At 44.8% G+C, this 23,936-nt stretch overlaps 2 long non-coding RNA genes across 2 annotated transcripts in view; one reads left to right on the forward strand and one right to left on the reverse strand.

Moving 5' to 3' along the window:
- The first annotated feature begins 1,980 nt into the window (after positions 1 to 1,980).
- Positions 1,981 to 8,890, forward strand: LOC122462127. The gene is made up of 3 exons (XR_006284497.1): positions 1,981 to 2,230; positions 7,334 to 7,384; positions 7,831 to 8,890. It is a non-coding gene; the product is annotated as an uncharacterized LOC122462127 (long non-coding RNA).
- A 3,290-nt stretch (positions 8,891 to 12,180) lies between these two features.
- The window catches only part of LOC122464025, a 43,077-nt gene continuing 31,321 nt past the window's right edge, over positions 12,181 to 23,936 (reverse strand). The window contains exons 2-3 of the long non-coding RNA XR_006287859.1: positions 20,273 to 20,367; positions 12,181 to 12,414 (exon numbers count right to left, since the gene is read on the reverse strand). This is a non-coding gene — a long non-coding RNA (uncharacterized LOC122464025). The remainder of the gene's footprint in view (positions 12,415 to 20,272; positions 20,368 to 23,936) is intronic.

Raw genomic sequence — 23,936 nt, forward strand, 5'->3', positions numbered from 1 at the left:
GTCCTGCTAGCATTACACTTTCAGTCAATGAGAGTTAGTTATGAAGAGTTTATCCTTCTAACACGGTGTTTCATTGGTTGAATGTGGTGTTCAAAATCCTGGTGGAGTGTCAGTGAAGGAGTCATGGGCAAGTTCAGAGAAATCTCTCTCCAGCTAAATAAGGTTTTATCAAAATCAGTTGTCATTGTTCTAACTTCCTCTGGACTCTTCAGGCAGAGGAGCTGAAATCCCATTGGATTCAGGTAAAACAGTACAGAAGATGGAATGCTATATTGTCATCCCAATCCTGCAGAATATCTTGCAAGAGGAGCAGGCAGTTAGGGAGGGGTCAGGAGCCGGTGAACCCATGCTGTTGGTGGCATTATCCCCTCACCAGCACTGTGGTTACTGCCTAAGTAAGTTAATGCTGACCAAGTGAATGCAAACTTCCTTCTTCATCATCTGCTCTGAACCATGTTCTTATGGAAGATGTGGTTCTGGGAGCAGAGGCTAGCAGGACCACTCCTGGCACCACTGCTCATGGGACCAGAGCGGGTGAGGGGTATCTGGAAAAGAGTGCAGAGGAAGAGGTTTCCCAGATCCCTACTTTCTCTGCCTCCCCCACTTCCATGAGGAGTCAAATCCATAGAAGACTGTGAAGGAAAGTTAGTGAGGTTGGTTTAACCCGAGTACGGGAAGCAATGTAGCCTGAGTGTTCCAAACACATCACAAAGGGTTTGATCTTGCAGCCTCTACTTACATTAGCAGTCTCACTGAAGCTGATGTGGGACTGGGTCCCAAGTGGAATTTGTGCTTTTCTTACTGAATACAGAAGCTCATTCACTGGGGCTGAGGGTCCAGGTTTGAAATCTGCACGGTTTCTCTTTAATGCCTTATGGTGTATGTAATTCATTAGCATTGCATGACTTCACAATAGCAATGACCTGGTAGCAGAAGCAGCTATTAACCAGAAGTTATTTAATGAAGCCTTGATTTTATTCAAAGAATTTGAAGGCGAGAACTTCCGTGTTCTAATGGAATGATCCGTGGGGGTTGCAGTGTCCAGCAGCAGGCAATACGGTATTGTGAGAATAGCACAAAAAGGGCTCTTAGAATTCTGAAGCATTCTCCCTTTTGAGGGGTCCTGGGTGCTGGGTGACTGAAGATGAAACAATATTTATAATCATGATATGGATGATTCATAATTTCATAATTTCATAATTTCGAAGGTTAGACCATTTAAAAATGGGATTGGTGCTGAGCCTCTTTTACACCGATGTTAGAAAAGGTTGAAAAACAGACTGTCAGCTTCCCTAGATCTTGTAGTGGTCTCTTGCACCAACACCATACGTTTCAAATACCATCCACACGCATTTCTACCTCTTTCCCCATCTCGTAAAAATCACAGCCAATAAACACAAATCACCACCTGAACGAATAGGTGCTTTCTTCTGACTTTAATATACTTACCCTGACTTCAAAGAGAGGCTGAGAGATTCTCATATCTATGGTGCCCAGGCTTCCCAGTCAGAGGCAAGGATTAGCCATGTGTGCACTTGGAACAATCTGCTCTTAGTTTACTTTAACATGTTTTTTATCCTTCTAAATCATGCTTTGCCATTTGACCTGACAGCAGACTAATGCATGACCTGTTTGGGGTCGGGGTGCGGGGGGAAGCTTTAACAGGAAACCTCACTTACACCCGTAAGAACTTTCTCCTCTGTTCCTGGCCCCCTTTCAGTCTTTGTACTTGATCTGCTGTTCTTTCCCAAAGGCAGATCTGGAAGCATTTTGGGATGCCAGGAGAGAATGGCAATGATTTCAAGGCAATAAATGGCCTGATTCTAAGCAATAGGTGACAGGTAGTCACCTTTAATTGTAATAGATGTCGTTGGTGGCAGTTGGCCACAATGTAAATATTTTTGAGTGCTAGGTCTTCTATAACTGTGCTGTACACCTCCATCTTTTATGTAATTCTATTCTCTGTTCACCAAGGTATGTCTAGGGTTCTGACTCCTGATATTATCAGCACCCTCTGGCCAATGGCATGCCTGGATGAATGGTTTCCAGCGACTGTAATTCTTTGTTTACAGCAGTGAGCTTCAGAGAGCTGCCTGACTGACACCATGCATGTGCAGCTCAAATTTGAAGTGATGGCAGGAGTCACTTTGCAGACTTCAGCATTTACTTCATTCTGTATTCCTGAAAGGCCGTCATGTTAACACGTGTGGAATGCTAACGTCTAGTAACAGTGAGTATGTTTTGTTAGCACTTGCACTGCCAGCTGTTTCTCCCCCCCCCCCCGCCCCCATCACGTTTCAGATTAGAATCCCCAAATTTGAACAAAGTGAATACTCTAGAATATTAAACAAAAGTAGCTTTTCATTTGGAACTTCCCTGGAACGTAGCAGCACTTAAAAAATTTCAAAGTGTTGCATGGGATTTTAGCCATGTGACTCCTATTAAAGTCAACGAGTCACGCTGAGCAACCCCCAGACGCTTTGAAGATAAACTTCAATTTATGTTTTTATGATCTCTGGGTTTTTTTTAAAAAAAATTGTAGAACAGGACTTCCAGGCAGGCTTTTCAAGAGTGACTTTCTTGCTTTAGTTACTCGTTGTAGGAAGCATGGAGAGAGAGGGCAGGCAACCAGCTAGTTTTGTATTACAGAATCCCTATTTGAACAGGCCATGCCAGTGGGTGACACTCATTTTTTTCCTCATCTAATGAAGTCTGTATTGTTACTAGTTAAACCTGGTGTAAACGCAATGACTATGAAGGAACCCGGGGTGGATTTGTGCAGGAGCAACTGCTTTTAACAGAGTGATAGAAGGATGATGTGATTAATAGAACGAGCCTTACATGAAGGGGGAAAAAGTCGTGTCCAGAGGAGTTAGCACCAGATTGAGTGGCTCTGAGGTATATGATTGTGGTGGGGGGGGGGGGGGGGCTTTTGTTTTACACCCCACTCACTAGGGCTCCTTGCTATTTCAGGTCCTGCAGCGGGGGGAGTGCAGTACTACTCATTCCGTGCACCCTCAGAGGCACCCATGCAGGGTGCTGGAACAATTTGTTTAGTGGGGGTGCTGAAAGCCATTGAACCAAACTGTAAACCCTGTATATAATGGAAACCACTTCCTGCCAGAGGGTGCAGCAGCACCCCCAGCACCTCTCGTTCCAGCACCTATGCACCCATCTCCCTAAAATGCAGTGGGAAGAAGGGGGCCATTCTGCCCCAGCCTGCACAGCAGCAGACCAAGCACACCGGAGACAGTCTAAAGGATGACATAGCGTGTCCAGTCCTCCTGTACACCAGGCTGCTGGAAAGGGACTGTGCTTCCCCTCCACCCCACAAATTCCCCTGGGGCAGTACAGCTTTGCACCGTCCCCAGAAACACCACAGTTTGGTCCATACAGGTAGTACACTTCTCCCGCTTCCCTAAGCCTCTCTTCTCTGACTAGAAATTAAAAGCTCTCACAAAGGCTGCTGAAATGGGGAAAGTTTCTTCCTCACAGCCCTTTCTCTTCCAAGAATGCTTCATTGTTCTTTCAGCCAGCCACTGCTTTTTCCAGAGGCCACTCCACTACAATTACTGGGGCCACCCAAGGAAGTTCAGGGTGCTGCCCTGTGATTTTCAGTAGCAGCGGCAATATCTCCGCGGCCTGATCTTAGGTAGTTGCTTCAGTTTGAGGCAGCCTGGCTATGTTCATAGAAAGCAGAACTCTTTTTTTTTTAATTAATTTTTGAGTCAGTTTCAAACCCATAAAGCTTAAGAGATCTTGAAATGTGCTTGAGTCACTGCCCCATTGTGATGCTGAACTCCTTCCTCAAAGTCTGTTGACAAAAATCCACTAAAGCAAATGTAGAGTGAGAGAGCAGAGGAGACATCAAAACACAAAGCCTCCCCAGCTTGGAGGTTTGACTTTTGTCTGGTTTCCCAGTGCATTATGGGCCAGACTTTCAAGTGCTCAGCACCCATAATTGGGGCCAGATTTTCAGAAGAGATCAGTACCTAGCAACTCCTGCTCTTCTGAAAAATCTGGCCATATATGTCTAAACATAGGCACCGACTCCGTGGGTGCTCCGGGGCTGAAGCGCCCATGGGGAAAAATTAGTGGGTGCTCTGCCCGGTTCCTCCACCTACCTCCTCCCAGTGTTTCCCGCCCGGCCGCCACCAAACAGCTATTTGGCGGTGTGCTGGGAGGGAGGTGGAGGAGCGGGAACATGGTGTGCCCAGGGGAGGAGGTGGGGAAGAAGTGGGGCCGGGGCAGGGATTTGGGGAAGGAGTTGGAATAGGGGCAGGGAGGGGGCAGAGTTGGGGCAGGGCAGGGGTGGAGTGGGGCTGAGGGCAGAGGGGGGTTGAGCGCCCACCCGCGGGAGCAGAAGTCGACGCCTATGTGTCTAGATTACAAAATCTATGTATATTAAACCCTGATCCTACAACTATTAGTTTGAAGGTACCTGGCTGTACATGTGCATTACTAATCGCAGGGTCTCAGCATTAGATTGTAAACTTCTCTGGGTAGGGATCATACATACACCTCTGTGTCCTCTACTATAGAATGCCAAATGTGTCGGTACGAACCAAGGGATGTAACAGGCATGTTTGTGCAACTGATCTACAACAGTTGATGTTGCAAAACAATTTCTATTATAACAAACCCCCATGCCCATTTTCTGTGGTTTATAATTCTCTCAGATTCCTCTTTGGCAGAAATCTTCCATACTGAGTCTCACTTTAAAAAATAATAATTCACTACTACAGCCTTTAAAGTCAAACAGTCTTCCTCTCAGCAAAAAATAAGCTGGATGCCATTGCACTTACTTGAAGAAGGCAGGTAGGTTCGACCATGTGTAAGTCGACTCTACACATTTGCGTGGGGAAATTTATGCTAACTAATGAAGTTGGACTGTCTTCTTCCTACTACTTCTTGCTCATGAGAGGAGGGTAACGTTTACAAAAACAAAATTCTGGGCTGCGTTATGGCGCCTTTATACACTTCTGCAATCTAAACGGCTCAGAGCACTAGGTCCCTGCAATCAAGAATTCCCCTGGTACAGGAGGCTCTGGGTGGAGTAGGCCCAACATGACGTCCCTACACTGCTCTCTTTGTAGTCCCTGGAGTAAGGACTTGCTTGGTGGGGGATAGGACATGTTGAGGCAGGAAGAGATTATGGCTTGGATATTTGCTGTCAGGGCATAAAGTAGTTTTTATTTAGTTTATTTTGGAGATCAAACAAGCTGTCTGCTGCTCCAGAATCCCAGAGGTAGCATAAAACCACCTTTTGCAGCCCCTGGGCTGTACTTCATGAAGAGTGCAGCTCGGAACTGCACACACGTTTTTTTACCTCTTACTCCACACAGTCAGCTGGCAGGAAGTGGGCTGGGACTACAGTCATGAGCTTCAGAGCAGACAAAAGTTTGACCGCAGTTTTCCATCAACTAACGCAGTTTTGTCAAGATCGAAAGGCTGTGTGGGAATGTGTTGATTTCAACTACATTTTTTTCACAGGAAAAGGAACATTTCCTTTTAATAGTGTCAGTTGTTTTGTTTCAATAGTGTCAAAATGAAATGTGTTAACTTTTTTATAATATTAAAAATATTTTTAATATGCTATAAAAGTCAAAATGAAACATTTCACCACTATCTAAACGAAATATTTCAATAGTTCTGAATTAAGGTTTTTCCTGAAAATTTGTTTCATAGAAACTTTGGCTTTTTCATTCCAATTAAGAATGAAAAAAAAAATTCAAAATGTCAGAATTTTCCTGCAGAATGGAAACTCCTGTTTTTGACTAGCTCTGGTGATCAAAGAGCAATGAGATCTGAGCACAGGGAAAAGGGGAAAGAAACAAGTTGAAGAATAGCATATTGATTTTTAATTCTCTTTCTCTTGTGGTGCCCTCTGCTGAACAAATTGCAGGACAGCTTCTCTAGCGATACATTGTTTTTCCTTACAAGCATTTATGCAGGTAGCTAGTGCTTTTAGCGGTAATATGAGAATATGGCCCTTAATGCACAAAAGACAAATATTCAAACACAGCCCTAAAAGTATGAAAGACCCAGTCCTACAAGGTGCCGAGAACCATCTATTTATACTGCATTGCTCTTCATGGTATTAAAGCACCTTGAAGCTGAGAGAACTTCAGCATCTCGCACAATTGCACCCAAGAAGTATGTGTGTATCTTTATGTATTATCTGTAAGGGAGTACAGCCAAGGTTAGGAAATTAAAGTTAATTAAGAGGAGCTCAATTTAGCAAAAGGAATCATGGGTTTATATTTACTTGTATTGCTGATTTTACCTAATAAATTACATGGATTTTTAAAAATGAATGTATTTACCTAAAATTCTAGACCTAACACTTCCACAGCAAGTCGATAGATACCGTCTGTAATCTGACTTGTTCTCTGTGAAATGCCAGTTTCCTTTAGAGGCCAACGCTTTCACACTTGCTGCCTGAAGTTATGCTCCTATATTCATAATTAGATACTGTAATACAAGTGTCTTGGTTTTCAGAGTTGCTAAACCAACGTCAGTGAAGTCTATTCAGGTGCCGAAATATGAATTAAGGAATTGATCATAACGCACCTAAATTTGACTAAATTGCTTTCACCAACATTTTCATTCTTTGGTTCTAATGATTTATTAACTTTCTGTTTCTTAAATATTGACTACAGCTTATTCATTAACACTGAGAAGCTGAAAAAAGATCTCATTCTCTGTGGTGGGTTGTACCCAGTATCTATTGAGGAATGTATTGCTGAAGCAATCGGTCAGATTGATATGGGATGTTCGCTGCTTTCAGTAGCATGTCAAACCCAGAATCATAAAGCTTAAAGAGGAGAGGGAGAGTCAAATCATCAAAAGATTTTATGTACAGATAATTGTGTATAGGTGTTAAAAATGTTGATTTGAGAATGAGGTCCAATAAGATATACAGCCCTGTAGCTGTACACATGTGCCTTTATAATACAGCTATTCATTCCAAAGAGCTGGCAATGGTTAAGGTGGCAGATTTATTGTGTGTACTATAGGTCAAGGATCATAGTTCACTTTGCAAATATCCTTTTCAGGTGTCTGTGAATTCCTATAAAAACACAGGTACAAAAACACTCCAAATAATTATTTTTATTGCTCACCTGACTCTGAGTCCTGATGAAAACAAGACACATATATTCTTGCAGGGAATATTGGGAGCTTGCTAAATTTCCAGGGTAGCAGGAGAAGATAGATACCTGGCAGTCCCAAAGGACAGATACACCTGAAATTATCTATCCCATGCACTTGTAGCTGTATGTTCTCCACAATGTGCCATAACAATTGTTTTCTTTTTAAATTCCATTCATAGTCTGAATTTTCAGCAATGGCTAACATGACCAATCCAACTACTTTTTAAAAGGTAACTCTGACACCTCTTCCTCCATGTACAATAGTTAACGGGGAGCTTAATTATAGCCAGTCTTATGTTTACATTATTTATCACTTTTTTTGTAAAACGTCTGATTGTGCATAGAATAATAACCACGCTTAATCTTCCTTTGGCATCTTCAGCCAGGGATAGTGAAGCACTTTTACAATTGTTTATTAGGCATTATAACACCCCTATGAGGTATTATCCCAATGTCAGGCATAGACCGGTGAAGTAACTTACCCAAAGTGACACAAATCAGTAGCAAAGCAGGAGGTAGAACTCTGCCTATAGGTCTCCTGAGTGCCAGTGCTGCACCTTAGCCCCTACACCGTATTTTCTGCCAAGGAGTAATGTGCACCATGTCCTTTGCTTGTTTCTGGAACTTATTTAAAATGTTGCTTAGCTGTCGTCTTTTATTTTATCCACTACACTAGGGACAGGAGGAATGCTTCATCAACTTTCAAATGTGCACAAGGAGTGTGGCTTCAAAAGGATCCACTGAAACCAAATATGCCTTTTTTTAAAGTCTGAGTTGCATTAGACGTGACTTCGCATCTGGGGGTTGGCGGAGGACTGTGAACAGAGATCAAACTTTCAATCCAATCTCCGCGAGCGGGGTGAATGGAAGTGGAAGCACGGAGCAGATATTTGTAATGTAAGAGGCGTAAGGCCCTGAGGTGGGGAAGAGCAGAGGAGGACTCCGGTACTCTGACGGGAAGAGTAATGGAGATAAGCTGGAAAGGGAAAAGCAAGGGAGTCTTGAGCAGGTGGGAATGGGGTCTGACAGCAGACATAGAGGATTGGCATCTGAGAAGCCTCTTTTGATCACTAGTATCAAAGCTAAATGATTATCTGGAGGAATAAGAACTCATCTAGGAGTCAGGTTTCAGAGTAGCAGCCGTGTTAGTCTGTATCCGCAAAAAGAAAAGGAGTACTTGTGGCACCTTAGAGACTAACACATTTATTTGAGCATAAGCTTTCGTGAGCTACAGCTCACTTGCATCCGATGAAGTGAACCGTAGCTCACGAAAGCTTATGCTCAAATAAATGTGTTAGTCTCTAAGGTGCCACAAGTACTCCTTATCTAGGAGTCAGGCAGTCCAAAGTACAGCTGGGTGAAATTTTTTGACTGAAACTCTTTTCAGTGAAAAATACAGATTCAGCAACACCAAAATGTTTCACAAATGTGTCATTTTTGCTGGTTTATTTTGAAACCTCTCCCTCCCCTCTCCCCAGTCAAAATGTTCTGTTTTGACATTTTCAAAATGAAATGTTCTGATTTTTTTTGTTTGTTTCAAAATTTCCTTTAATTTTATTTTCTAAAAAATTCAAAAACCTTTCAAAATGATCAATCGAATGAAGCATTTTTTTCAAAATCTCCAACAAAATGAAAAATCCGCTATTTGCCTAGCTCTGGACCCGAATTTTAATCCCAGCTACGCTTCTAACTAGTTGTATGTAGGCAGTGATGAGCTGCCAAAATCTTAACAACGGGTTCCCACCTCACCCCACGAGGGGGTCGTTGCCCACCTCCACCCCCCTGGGACTCCTGCCCCATCCAACCCCCCCCACGTTCCTTGATGCACCCCCCCCCCAGGACCCCTTCCCCATCCACCCTCCTCCCCTGTCCGCCCCCAGAACTGAGCAGGAAGGTCTCATGGGCCACTGTAGTGGGTGCCCACCCCTAAGAGCCAGAGGCACCCGCCAGGGGGCGAGGTGGGGAGTCCCGGAGGTGCTTACCTGGGGCAGCTCCCAGGAAGCATCTGGCCGGTCCCTCTGGCTCCTAGGGGCAGGGGAGCATAGCTGGGGGTGAACAGGGGGAGTGGCCGATCCCCCACTGATCACATCAAAAGTGGCGACTTAGGTGCCAACTCCCTGGGTGCTCCGGGGCTGGAGCACCCACGGGGAAAATTTGGTGGGTGCAGAGCACCCACCGGCAGCTTCCTGCCCTGCGCCGGCCCCAGCTCACATCACCTCACCTCTGCTCCTCCTCCTCCCCTGAACGCACCGCCCCGCTCTGCTTCTCTGCCCCCCAGCTTCCCGCGAATCAGCTGTTCGGCGGGAAGCCGGGGAGGGCTGAGAAGCAGGCGGCCGCTTCCTGCTCAGGCCCAGGGTGGCGGAGGTGAGCTGGGGCAGGGAGCAGTTCCCCTATGCCCCCCCCAAGGTTATCTGCTGCGGCGTGGGCAGCCCTCCTCGCGACCCCCCCATCCTTGCCCCAGCTCACCTCCACCTCCCTGGGCCTGAGCGGGAAGCTGTGGCCTGCTTCTCAGCCTGCCCCAGCTTCCCGCGTGAACAGCTGATTCACGGGAAGCTTGGGGTTGGGGGGCAGAGAAGCAGAGCAGGGCGGCACGTTCAGGGGAGGAGGCGGAGGCGGAGCGGAGGCAAGCTGGGGCCGGGGGTGGGGCGGGGAGCTGCCGGTGGGTGCTCTGCACACACCAAATTTTCCCCTTGGATGCTCCAGCCCTGGAGCACCCATGGAGTCAGCTCCTAAGGCGCCACTTTTGACCGGTTAAATTTAGAAGCCCTTTTAGAACCGGTTGTCCCTCGCGGAACAACCGGTTCTAAAAGGGCTTCTAAATTTAACAACTGGTTCTAGCGAACCGGTGGGAACTGGCTCCAACTCACCACTGTATGTAGGGAAGTCACTACACTCTCTGCCATCTGTGAGATAGGGATAACACCCACCTACCTCATAGGGATGTTGTGCAGATTAATTAGGTAATATTTCTACAGACCTTTGAAGGTATAAAGTGCTATTTAACTATTAAATGAAGCAAAAAGAAAAGGAGTACTTGTGGCACCTTAGAGACTAACCAATTTATCTGAGCATAAGCTTTCGTGAGCTACAGCTCACTTCATCGGATGTAGCTCACGAAAGCTCATGCTCAAATAAATGTGTTAGTCTCTAAGGTGCCACAAGTCCTCCTTTTCTTTTTGCGAATACAGACTAACACGGCTGCTACTCTGAAACCTATTAAATGAAGGAATCTGGTCACTGAACGTCACAAACCAAGGTTTAATTAGACTGAGGACACATGCTGGAATTCTTAAACTAACAGCAAATAGTGTCCTTTTCCACCATGCCTATTCCCACCTTTGGTTTCTTAGTACTGCCAGCTTCTCCTGAGCCACTGTCCTAGAGAGAGACACTTCGTACCAGAGGATTGGTAGGAGTTAGTGTCCCCTTCTGAAGTAACTTCAGGTATTCAAAGTCCTTTACACTTGTATTACTATGTTGTTAGCGTAGTAAAACTGCCATTAATTTTTGAAGCTTAAGGAGCTTTGAAAATTATTATAGAGTCAGGATTGGTTAGAAGAGGAAGCACCTCCAGTGCAGGATGCAAGGAGTTAATCTGGAGAGCAAGAAAAGCTCTATCAAGTTTTGTGTATTGAAATCAACTGTATACTTTTACTGAACTGTTACAGCAATTGTGCAGTATCAATACTGACTGATACGTTATGTGCAATACTATATCTAAAGTTGCAGACCAACAGAAAGCCATTCCTACTCTATGACTCTCTAGAAAGTCATAGATTCAAACTTCTGAAGCTTTTGAATGTACAGCACAAATCTTTCCTCTGCCTAATGACCCCTGCTAATGGCACAGCACAGACACAATCTACTTTGGACTGAAGATGCTGAAGTTAGCCATGCACTAAGCCCTGAGCGGGGACAAAGTGATCTGTGCCATTTAAGAGCTACTGCCTCCACCTGGCTAAGAAAGTCCTTTCCATTCCTCCTTGACCAGAAGGATTATAGCAATGGGACCATATTCTTCCCTTATGTCTCTTGCAGACCCTTTGGCCTTGGTGGTTTTGAAAAGGGTTTGAGTAGAAGCTGTATTGGGCTCATAGTGCAGATGGGAAAAGAGTACGAAGCAGGAGTAAAATCAGGCTGCGGGAAACCTCTGGACTTCGATACAGGTGTCCCCCCATTTATCCATTCCTGGCCACCAACCTTGCAAGCATTGTACGCTGCCACCTGCAGGCACAGGTTCCTGACATCTGTGTTCCTGTTCACAGGCCACTGGCATGAATCAGCGAGAGGCTATTATGTTATCTGTAAGCCACTCGATAAGTAAGAAGGTATGTGAACAGTTATTTAACCACAATTTCTGAGACGCTTGAGGCAGTCAGCGGCTCCAAGAGATGAAAGGGCCATGGGTGACTTCTAATTTTTTTCTTAATGTTGGATTTGGCAGATGATATAGCCAGGAGTGTTAGTAGCCTATACTGAGTTATAGCTTCTGACAGAAGGAGGTCATGCAACCCATTTAAGTCCACCCATGTATGTGGAGGAAAGAAACACAACAAGGCAAGAACACTAAGTTCTTGTCTAGATGGTTTGACTCTGCTCACAGCTGCAGTTTCTTTTTCGGCCTTTCAAACTCTGCAGCGCACAACAATTAATAGAGCTGGGCAACATGCTTCGGTCTGAAACAGACCTGGTCAAAAAAAATCACCTTTTTTCTTTCAGACAATTTTTTTTAGTGAAAAATTGTCAATGTTGTAGAAATGTCTTCATTTTTTTGTGAAAAAGTTCAGGCCTTAAGATTTTCTTCGTGAAAATATGAATGCAATTTTTCATTTAACAAAAAACAGGGTCTTGGTAAATTAATAATTTCAATACCTATTTTGATAAATAAAATGCACAAATTTCAAAAGACATAACAGGTCTGCTTTGAATGCTTCAGAACAGACACACTGGACATTTTTTTACAAAAATAGGTTTTCCTTTCTGAACAATTTCTTTTAATTCACTTCAGAGGAAGCAGCCACCTCCTTCTCGGGCTCCCTTCCAGCCCTACATTTCGGTGATTCTGTGGATGCTCTTCAGGCACAATCTATCACCCATTGATGTCCGTGGAAACATTTTCACTGATGTCTAGGGATGTTAGATTTATCCCATTGGGGTAGATCCTCAGCTGCTGTAAGGTGGTGTGCTTATACCAATTTGCTGAGGCTCTGGCCATCTGTGCCTCCATGAGTGATGAACAAAGGAGGCTGGTGACACCCAACTACAACAGAAAAACAGGAGCTTAGTTTTTACCAGGTTACATGAACCTACCCTACTTTCAGTCTCCTTTGTCTCAGACTCCACGCATACATAGGGGCTAGCTGTGTGTTCCACAGCTTCTCTTCCCTCATGAAACCCTTGCATTCAGGCTCTGCCTAAAAGATGGCTCCTGACTTTCTACTGTCTCAGCATTTATGGCTTCCTCCCTCCAATGCAGAGCAAGACCAGAAACACAGGGCTCCCTCTTATGAGGATCTGTGAACCAGCGTGATCAGTGCATCTTTTTTCCCTCTCAATGTCAGTTCATGCTGCTCTCCATTTTTGAACCTGTTTAAATTTAATTTAGTATTAGATTGTCCCCTTATTAAACTGAGATCACAGGGAGCTCTCCATTATGGAATCCTTTACAAGCCCAATTAAACCATATTTGTTTGTTCCTTTAAAGAGATGACATCATGTCTGATAAGACCATGAACTGACCTACTTTTTCTCTGATACTTGTTACCAAACCCCACTGTTTTCATGTTTTTAAGTTGGAGAGAGAAAAGCTATACTCGTGGCTTAGCACTCCTGAGTCCAGCCCTACAATCAGAACCCTGTGTATACACAAGAGGAGACATATTTTTTTGGTTTCAAACTTCTAAGAAGTTATTTGAAATGAGTTTTAAAATATCACAATAGGTAAGTTTAAGGAAACACTGCATAATACTTAATGTGTTTTAAAGGATTAAAATATTCTCTAAAGGTGTGGTTCCTCCACCCTTTTGAGGCAGTATATGTGATAAAGAAAAGCTGTGCACACCTTAGCCAACACATGGTGCACTCAGTCATTCCCTGCCCCTGGACAAGCTAATCTTGTGCTCAATACACAATCAGGAGAAAGGGGTGTGGAGTGGAGGTAGCAAGGGGCAGCTTGATCCTAGCTTCTTCCCCCTCCATCTCCCCCCACACACCTTGGGTACAGAGTAGTCACTGGACCTAATTTTCCATTGCCCTGCAATGCGTGACCACTTACCCTGGTGCAAAGCAGATGCAAATCTGCTTTAGTATCATTTTAGTCATTTACACTGATGTAAATGGCAGAACAAGATGCAGGACAGTAGAAAGCCAGGCCTGCAATCTCTACACTGTGTGCATGAGCAACTTCCCATCCCACAAGGGTGAAGCAGGCCCTATTTCCACAAGTGTGGGATCAGGACCCAGTGTCAGAAAACATTCTGAAATACTAGGGGATCCACCCCCATCCTACACTGAATATTTCTTTAAATCATCCCACCCTGGAAGGACGGTATTGTGATCTCACTCTATAAGGGCAAGGGACAGTGCAGTGAATGTAAGAGCTAAAGGCTGATCATCTTGCTCTCCATTCCAGGGAAGATGTTTGTGCATGTTTTGCTGGCACACCTGGAGCCTTTGCTACATCGGAAGTGTCGTCCCCAACAGTCAGGCTTTACGAGGAACAGGTCCGCGTTAGATGCCATTTTGGCCCTTTGCTTGTTGTTGGAGATACACCACGGGTTCAGGAAGCCCCTGCACATAGTGTATGTTGATCTTAAGGCTGAATTTGATTCCGTAGACCGTGTCACATTATGGAAGGCCTTAAAGGGCATAGGTGTCCCTATCGCTCTGCTGGACTTGATTAGAGAGCTGCATAATGGAACCACTGCCCGTGTTTGTCTGGGGAACCAGATGTCAGTGCCCTTTAAATCAGTATCTGGTGTCAGGCAGGGTTGCGTTCTGGCCCCTGCACTCTTTTTGTCAGGCAATGGATTTCATAATGCAGCATTCCATCAGGTCCATAGGCATTGAGACTGGTGATCTCTCGCTCACAGACTTGACTACACTGATGATGTTGTTCTTCTGGTACAGAGCCCCGATAGGTTTCGTGAGGCACTCCAGCATATGGAGGAGGAGTCAGCTAAAATTGGTCTCCATGTTTCATGGTCAAAGACAAAGCTGCAAAATCTAGGACCAGGTCCACCTGCGACTCCAATCTCTTGGAACAACAAAACCACCGGAATCAGTTTCCAGCTTTTGCTATCTGGGTTCTATACTTACCAGCTCCTCCAGTTCTCACACAGAGGTTCTCCATTGGATTGGCATCGCAGCATCTGCCATGGACCGATTTCAATGGATACAGAATCAACATCATCTTAGTCTGACAACCAAGTTCAGGATTTATTCTAGCTGTATCCTTCCCATACTGTTGTATGGCTGCGAAACATGGACACTATGCCGCTCAGACTGGACAAAGCTGGAAACTTTCCACACAAAATATCAATGTCGTATATTGGGCATAAAGTGGAATGACTTCATCCGTAATGCAGATGTTTATGGTCTCTTGGGTCTACAGACTACTGGGGCCATTGTCCACAGGAGGCACCTTACACTTTTCAGACATGTTGCAAGGATGCCACAAAACGTTCTAGCGAACACCGTTCTCCAGGTGGCTTGTAACATTCAGGATAAAATTCCACCAACTGACGTATGGAGGCGGCGCAGAGGCAGACCCCCTATTCCATGGGTTCATCAAGTCTGTGCCGATATTGGACTCTTAGGCCATCAAGCCTTTGCGGTTGCGCAGGAACAGACCAAATGGTGAACGATCGCTACGGCCGGCTGGCTAAGCATTGGAGAATAAGAAGATCCATAGCAGAATTGCTAGAGTTAAACAGTACTGCACTTAATTCACAAAGGATCTCTTAGGAGAAAATCTCTCTTTGAGACAAGTTGCAAGACTTTACATTTTGTAGCCACTCCCACCACGTGTACCTCAATAGTTGGGAAAAACAGCTGGGATTTTTGAAGGAGCAAAAGAGTTAGGTGCCCAACTCCCACTGAAAATGAAATTTCCTTAGGCTCACTTGAAAATCCCAACGAACACTTCCATTAATTGGCCCAAACGCTGTGTTCCTACGTGCTGGTGTAAATCTTTCATTCACTTCAGCAAACTTATTCCAGACTAAAACTGGTGGAAATGAGAGCAAAATTTAGTTCAGTATGTTAAAATCATGCAGTCTTCTTCAAACCCGTGCATAGTCTTCAGTTAGCAGTGCCTTCAATTTAAGGATCAACAGCAGTTTTTTCCATCCCAAATGCACTTTTCCTGAAGCTAAATCAGAGTGCAGGTCAGCAAGCCAAAGACAGATCCTGCCTGAATCCAGCATAATGCCCAGCTCCCTAGTTACAAATGAGGATGAGCCAGAAATACCAGCTTAAGTGAAAATTTTGTGCTAAGACGATGGGGTCACTGTGACCTCTAGGAAAATTACTTCATGTATTTTTAACTTAGTAGGTAGCACAGCCAGCTCCAAGATGGCTTGGCTTGTGCTTTGGCTCAGAGAGGGGAAGAGAAACTAGACATCTTGGCTTTACTCTAACTTAAATTTAAAATTCCTTTTTTTTCTTTGCCCCATTCTAATATGAACACGTTTTCACTTTTATCTTCATGATCCTGGAATAAAATTCAAATTCAGAATGGCAGAACAGAAGTGAAAGTAACTGAGGCCACTGACCAGTACGGGGCGGGGTGGCTCTGGCCCCCGGAAGGGGCGGGGCCTTGGGTGGAAGGGGTGGGGCTGGGGGTCAGCATCCCCCAGCCAGCCCTTCCAGTCGGGCTGGCCCGTGCCGCCCAGGCGCTTGTGTTGATTTAAAGGGCCCGGGGCTCCGGACGTGCTGCTGCCATAGGGCCCCAGGCCCTTTTAAATCACCGGCCCCAGGGCAGCTGCTCCCTTTGCCCCACCCCGCCCGTCCGTTGGCAGCCGGGGGGCCAAAAGGGACAGGAACATTAAAGCACTGCAGGGTCCTTTGCCTCCCCTGTCGGCGGCCCTGCTGGTAGGGTCTGTACCGGCCGGGCCACGGGGGCGGGCAGCAACATCAAAGCGCCCCGGCGGCAAAAGATCATCTTTAAAGCGCTGCCGCGGCAGCGCTTTCATGTCCCTGCCCCTTTTGCCTCCCCTGTTGGCGGCCCTGCTGGGGGAAGGGGCAGGGAAGTTAAAGCGCTGCCGCGGCAGTGCTTTAAGGACGGTCCTTTGCCGCGGCAGCGCTTTAACGTTGCTGCCCCCCCCCGTCTGTGGCTCGGCCGGTACGGACCCTACCAGCAGGGCCGCCGACAGGGGAGGCAAAAGGAGCAGGGACATGAAAGCGCTGCCGCGGCAACGCTTTAATGTGTGCTGGGTATGGGCCGGTGCAGGTTCTTCCCGGTACACAGTACCGGCCCCTACCGGCTCACTTTCACCCCGGGAAGGAAGCGGCAACTAAGGGGTTAAGCCCTTCAATAGTTATTTCAGGACAGCTAGTTTGCCTTGATGTTTTTGTTTAATGTTTTAACTTACTATAATGAGACTTGTGCAGCTCTATTGCTATATAAACAACCAAATCAAAAGCAGCGTTCCCTCTAAGTCTTATGTGCAACTGCCCAACCAAAACTCAGCTCCCAGTCAGCACTGAGTGACTGCCACTCATAGATGTCATCTAGCTGTCTCCACTACTTCTGTTGCACTGATAATGTGGCCTCTGGCCATAAGAATGTGATGCAGCTCAGCAGAAGAGCTGCATGGAGTGGCTGCCAGAGGATGCAACGTATGGAGCCCAGCAGAGGCAATTAGGCCTGGACAGCTAAAAGCTCTACCCAGGAGCCTAATTCCACAGTGACTGCATGGTGCAGCCCCAGTCTCACCAAGAGCGGGGATCACATGAAGTATAGATGAATGTGGATGAGACAGGGTTACTACTGGCTTTCCCCCCCTCCCTAAAGATACGGGGAAACCCTAGCTCCCTTTTCTCCTGCCACAGGAGAGAGTAAAAACTGGGAACCAAGCAGGCCTTGGGGAAAGCCTCTGGACCCCAGACCACAGGGGAGAGAGAAGAAAAATTGATTCTCATGGGGAGAGGGGGAATGCTGCAGCTCCAGAGTCAGAAGTGTTTAGTCTCTACAGAATGACTGCTTATAGTTATCTTCCCCTTTCCCTGCCCAGTCCCACCATCTCAAAAGGCTTCCTTACTCCTGCTCTCTGTCCTCCACTCAGCTCATTCTTTGTCACCCCCTTCTGAAGCTAGTCCTGTCAGGTCATTGGAACCAGTATGTTCTGCTGAATCTTCTGCATTAAATACCTACTTACTAGGATGAAAGCGGTCTCGTAACGATAAGAATAAGAATCCATCAGAAGTACAGCTTGGTAAACAAACTAAGCTTTGAGAATTAGACTGGATCACTGCTCATTTCGCAGAGCCAGGGTAGAGCTATAAACCAGCTGACTCTATCCATGAGTGACAACTATAACCCAAACTGGGACAAGTGTTCCACAGATACTGTAGTCTAAATGAGCAGTCTTTCTACAGAGCTGAATATACAACATGGAACCTTCTATTAATTGATAACTATGTCATGGCTATTAACCGTCTCTTCTGGGTTCCTAAATACTCCTTTTCAGCTAATGGATTATAATTATTGCCACTCAGTACTAGATATATTTTAGGTGTCTTGTATGCAAAAATCACTAAAACATATCTCTATTCAAGAAAGCATTTTAAATGTAGAGCTTAGCAAATACTGCAAACAGAATTTCTAAAAATACTCTCTTGAATTTTTGTAGGGAAGTCATATCTGTCCTGCTTGCTCCCCTTTCATGTTCTTGCATTCTGCCAAGACTCCTGCAACTGAGTTTTACTGGCATTCATGGAGACTGAATTTCAATGGAAACTAACATTTTTAATTTGCATGCATGCGGTTTCACACTGGAACTCTCAGCAATTTGGGGAACAGAAACAATTTGATGTGACTTCTGCCCAATCGCAAGCAGCCAACATATCTCAAATACTGGATATTTGGGCAAAAATGTTTGGAATGAAGCTGTTGAGATAAGAAAAAAAAATCCATGAAAAGCTTTTGTGAAATAATTTGAGATGATCAGTACATTTGAGGAAATTGTGATCTGCTCTTGGGATATCCCCAGGTAGTAAAAAAGAGACTTAACTCCATCAGCTAAATTATTCATTGTGCTTTATTCACTCATCTCTAATCAAAAGCCTCTGTTATAGTGTGATATAGTCATCTTTGGTTATGTCCTCTTTTAATGTTGTGGGGAAATTCCTATTAACCTTGCTGTTGAACCTGACCCCATCCCACTCTGTGACAAGATCTACGCATGGTATGCAGCATAGGCAAGAGCGGTAACGCAAGAGGCCTACAGGCCTGCATCCTGTGAGACTTAGCTTAAGCTAAGAGCATTTGCATATGCTGGGCCGTGGTATTTTGACCCAGATAACGAACTAGGCCAACCTCTTGCCTAGCTCAAGTCCCTAGTTGTCCATTGTATGCAAACCCCTCCCCCCTCAAACCTGCAAAAGCCCCAAGACAAAATGCTGCCACAAGCAAACCGCAGATTTTGATAATAATGAAGTGCGTCAGCACAGTGCTAATTATGAAACTGAGTACTTGTGGCACCTTAGAGACTAACTAACACGGCTGCTACTCTGAGACCTGTAATTATGAAACTGTTTACTTTGGCTCCTTATAAGGCTTTATTAACAATGCCTGAGTGATAAAAAAAAATTAAGGAAATGTATCATTTGACTTGAATGTAAAAAACTATATAAGACTGGTATTATAGGGGCAGGACAGAGAGAGACCAGGGTGGCACCTGTGTGTGGCCATCTCTGTCTCCTCCTCCCTGCATGCTTGTACTCAAAAGGACCTCAGACTGTTTGAACCAAACAGATGGTGTAACTCGTTTTCCACAACACTGTGACATTGGATTTAGAATGCAGGGTAATTTTCTTCAAAACTAAGCCCATCTCCACTCCATTATCTCTGAATTGACTTTTGTTGTTTGAATTTAAATTAGGGGATCACTTGCAGGGGACACAAAGTGAAATTGTAACCTCAAATTGAAGTGATGCACCACACAGGGTTTAAAGCAGCTAATAGAAGGGAGACTTGTGGTTCAGGAGGCTGGAAGTGGGATGCAGTGCCTTTCAGCTGTTAAGTTACCACCTTATGTCCAGCCACCATCTGTGGTTACCAAATACTCGTTGCTCTTCAGGCTATGTGAAATGAATTTGTAGTCTTAGTCCAGTTTCCAGCAGGTTGTTGAACATAATGGGTACAATTGGGTCAGTTAGTGCCAAGACCTTTAGAGAGGTCAAGTCAGAATGAGCTTGCAGCTACCTTCCTCCTCTCTAGAGGCGGTCTGCTCAGGTCAAGGGAGATACATGCTGGCAGAGCGACTTGGGGAATGTTGTGCTGCCATTCATTAGTTCAGAGGTAAGTAGTTTACCTGACTTTGGTCTGTAGGGTATATAGATCCAGAATCCTTTCTAAGCACTAAATACACCTAACGCCCCCGCACCATCACTCCTCCTCCCACATCAACCATTAAATGAGCGCACACACAAAAATTCAGACTCAGGTTGTGACTACACTACGGACCTTACAGTGGCACAGTTGTACCACTGCAACTACGCCGCTGTAAAGTCTCCCGTGTAGTCACTTATGCCGGTGAGACAGCTCTCCTGCCAGCATAATTAAACCACCCCCAACAAGCGCCTGTACCTATGTCAGTGGAAGAGCATCTCCTGCTGACATAACGTTGTCCACACTGGCATTTTTTGTCGGTGAAATTTATGCTGGTTAGGAGCAGTGGGGTTTTTTTCATACCCCTAATCGACAAAAGTGCCAGTGTAGACAAAGTCTTACAGATCTGCAAACAGTGAATCCTCTGCAAGTAAAATGCTGGAGACTGCAAGTCTTGAGACAACCAAGGAGTTTGCATTTGGCTGATTTGTGGAGTTTCCCTTCACTGAAGGATTTTTTCCCATTTCATAAAAAGAAAATATATAAAACATACCAGTAGACTTACCTACTCTCAATGGTCATAGAAAGTCAGACTGGGGAGACCATCCAGTGTGAGAGTTGTCTGCTGGTAGGATCTCCTGGGAATCAGGTGGGAGAGCTCTAAGAGGAGATAAATAGGCTGAGGAGCATCTATGCACATGAGGAATTCATTGAAAATATGCATGTGAAGACCTCCAAGGTTGAAGAAGCAATCCAGCTGGAGGGGACTGCAGTAGTACCATCAAGGCAGGGAGGAAGCTAGCTGCTGATTACTCCTGGCAGCAGACTTGCTTCACCCCTATTCCTACCCCTTCATGCTTTAGCCACCATTCCAGAGGTCATGCTTCCATGCTGATGATGTTCGTTTAAAAAAAATGTGTTAATTAAATTTGTGACTGAACTCCTTACGGGAGAATTGTATGTCTCCTGCTCTGTGGTTTTACCCATATTTTGCCATGTATTTTGTGCTATGGCAGTCTTGGATGACAACTCAGCACATGTTGTTTGACCAAGAACACTTTCACTGCAGATTTGACAAAACGCAAAGAAGGTACCTGTAGTGGGACAGCTGCCCCATTCCTGGAATAGAGGGGTTAAAAGCAGCCCTGGAGAGGGATGTAGCTGAGAAGAGCTAGGCTGATTGGGAAAGCAGCCCCAGGTGGGGCCAGCCCAATCAGGGGCCAGCCCACCCTGAGAAAAGGGCTGTGGGACAGGAGCTGGGGGAGTCTCTTTCTAGCTCTGGAGAGAGAAGGACCTGGCTGCCGGGGAGAGAAAGGTACCGTGGATGGAGCAGTGCTGGGGAAGAGCAAAGGGAGCTGGGGAGCTCCAGCCTAGTAAACCTCCTGGCTGCAGGCCTTGTTAAAGGCCCAAAAAGATACCTGGGCTGCAGAGGGGCAACCTGGGGATAGGCAAAGTCAGCAGGTCCTAACCCCTTGCCAGTGGTGCGTGGCCATTACAGACTGCAGTCTGCCCCAGTGAGCAGGGGCTAGATGATGACTGGCAGTAGCCACTGAGGCAAGGTGGGGATAGAGGGTTGGGGTTCTCCTGGGAGGGGGAACCCAGAGTAAGGGGGTACTGCTGGGGCAGAACCCTGAGGTAAAGGGCACTGGGGTCCTGGAGGGACACGAGGCCAGCAGCAGGTGAGACACTGGCCAGGAGGAGGCACTCTGTATGCTGGAGAGCTAATTCCCAAGATGACCAGCAGGAGGCGCCTCACCAGTGAGTCTCCCTTCATTACAGTACTAATATGAGATTTCTAAAAATAGCTACAGCACTTGGGTTTAAGAATCTGAAATGCCTTCCAAAATCTGAGAGGGACAAGATGTGCAGCATGCTTTCAGAAGTCTTAAAAAAGCAACACTCCAATGAAGAAACTACAGAACCCGAGCCACCAAAAAAGAAAATCAACCTTCTGTGGGTGGCATCTGACTCAGATGATGAAAATGAATGTGAGTCCATCTACACTGCTTTGGATCGTTATCGAGCAGAACTAGTCATCATCATGGAAGCATGTGCTCTGGAATGGTGGCCAAAACATGAAGGGGTATATGAATGTTTGGCATATCTGGAACATAAATACCTTGCAACACTGCCTACAATAGTGCCATGCAAACACTTGTTCTCACTTTCAAGTGACATTGCAAATAAGAAGCAGGCAGCATTATCTCCCGTAAATGTACACAAACTTGTTTGTCTTAGCGATTGGCTGAACAAGAAGCAGGCCTGAGTGGACTGTAAGCTCTAAAGTTTTCAATTGTTTTGTTTTTGAGTGCAGTTATGTTAAAAAAAATTCTGTGTTTGTAAGTTGCACTTTCATGATAAAGAGATTTCACCTCATACAAGTACTGGAGTGCATAGAAAGATACTATTTCTTTTGTTTATATTTTTATTACAAATATTTGCACTATAAAAAAGATAGTGAGCACTGTACACTTTGTATTCTGTGTTGTAACTGAAATCAATATATTTGAAAATGTAGAAAACATCCAAAAATATTTAAACAAATGGTATTCTATTGTTTAAAAGTGCAATTAAAAGTGATAAATCATGATTAACTTTTTAAATAGTTTCACAGCCCTAGTTCCAATACAAAACAAAATCATAAAATGCAAAGTAGGGTCTACATTTAAGTTACCTTTCCTAGCTGATAAAAGAGGTTTCTCCCCAAACGTTCAGTCTGTTTCAGAGCTGGCTGGCTTCAAAAGAACCGGGATCCAATCTTTCATGAAACATGCCCACTCAACAAGGTCTTTTCCTTTTTACCTCCTGTCTTTTCCTTTTTACCTCCAAGTGGTTTTGATTGTTTGCCTTTGTTTTTGTTGGTTTTCCATTGCCTGTTCTGGAAGGGGGCAAGCCTAGACAATCAAATCTTGCATTATGCCACCAGCTGACCAGGGAGGGTGACAACTCCCTCCTGCCTGAATGGGCCATCACCGAGACGTATGATTCCCTGGTCACTAAATTTTACTCCAAGACCATAAGGGCAAAGTTTTCAATATAGTTACATTATTCCTTAAATACTACTTATTTACATAATCACTGTGAGATGTGTGTATTGCTAAGTTACAAGCTTTCAGAGAGACCACACATGCTACCCTTCATGGACAAATGCCATGAAAGTGTTGTATTTGGTTGAATGTCAGGTCTGAACTGCTTGTAAAGAACAGTGGACCCTTTGCCCATTGGCACCAATGGGTCTCTATGTCATAATGTGACAGTAGAGTTGGGGCATAGCAGAATTATGTGGGATGTTCCTAGGGCACCAAATTGCCTTAATTCATTGCTCTCCATCCCTGATTTCTGCCAGAGGAATGTTGGCAGTGAATTGACAGATTCATTAGTGGCTCATTACTGATTCAAGATAGATTGATTAGTGACTCATTCGATGGTTTGTTTAGGCAGAGGTTAGTGATTATCATCCAGGATGAAATTTACTACTGTGCAATATTGATTCCAGCTGTAAAGTTGCATGTCAAGATTTTAAAAAGTGTCTAGTGATTTTTGGGTGCCCAACTTGTGACATCCAATGAGACTTGATTTTCAGAGTGTGGGTGCTCAGCCCTTTCTGAAAATCAGGCCTCCTTAAGGTGTCTTAAGTTAGATACCCCAAACCGCTTCTCACTTTTCAGCTGTTACAGGGGAGGCATTGTGGTCCACTGGATAAGGCAGCTGGGAGATGTAGGTTCTATTCCCAGTTTGACCCTTAACCTGCTGTTTGATCTTGTGTCACTTCCCCTCTTTGTGCTTGTATTTATCCTCCTGCTCTGTCAGATCTATTTAGATAGTCTCTGCCCCAAGTCTCAGTTGATGCCTTTGGCCTTACTATATTACAAATAATATATACTAAGAGAATATGAAGGTACCTTTCCCATTGGAGGAATAAGAAAAGAAATTACTTTACTTTCAAAATCAAAACTTGCTTGTAACAAAAGAGGCTAGGATAGTGGCACACAAATAATATAGCAATATCAATGGCTACAAATTAGCAAATAGCATTATTCATGAAATATTGAATAATATTTAAGATAGAGATTCTCTTGATCTGCTAGCTGGATATCTACGTACCAAAGACTTCTTTGTAATGTGTCCTTGAAAATTCAATTAAAAATATGGAAATAAGTGTTAGCTTGGTGAAAAAAATAAATAGAAATGAAGGGCCTCTTAATTAGCCAGATGAGTTGATATAACCT

This window comes from Chelonia mydas, chromosome 1 (assembly GCF_015237465.2).
Source record: "Chelonia mydas isolate rCheMyd1 chromosome 1, rCheMyd1.pri.v2, whole genome shotgun sequence".
Taxonomy (NCBI): domain Eukaryota; kingdom Metazoa; phylum Chordata; order Testudines; family Cheloniidae; genus Chelonia; species Chelonia mydas.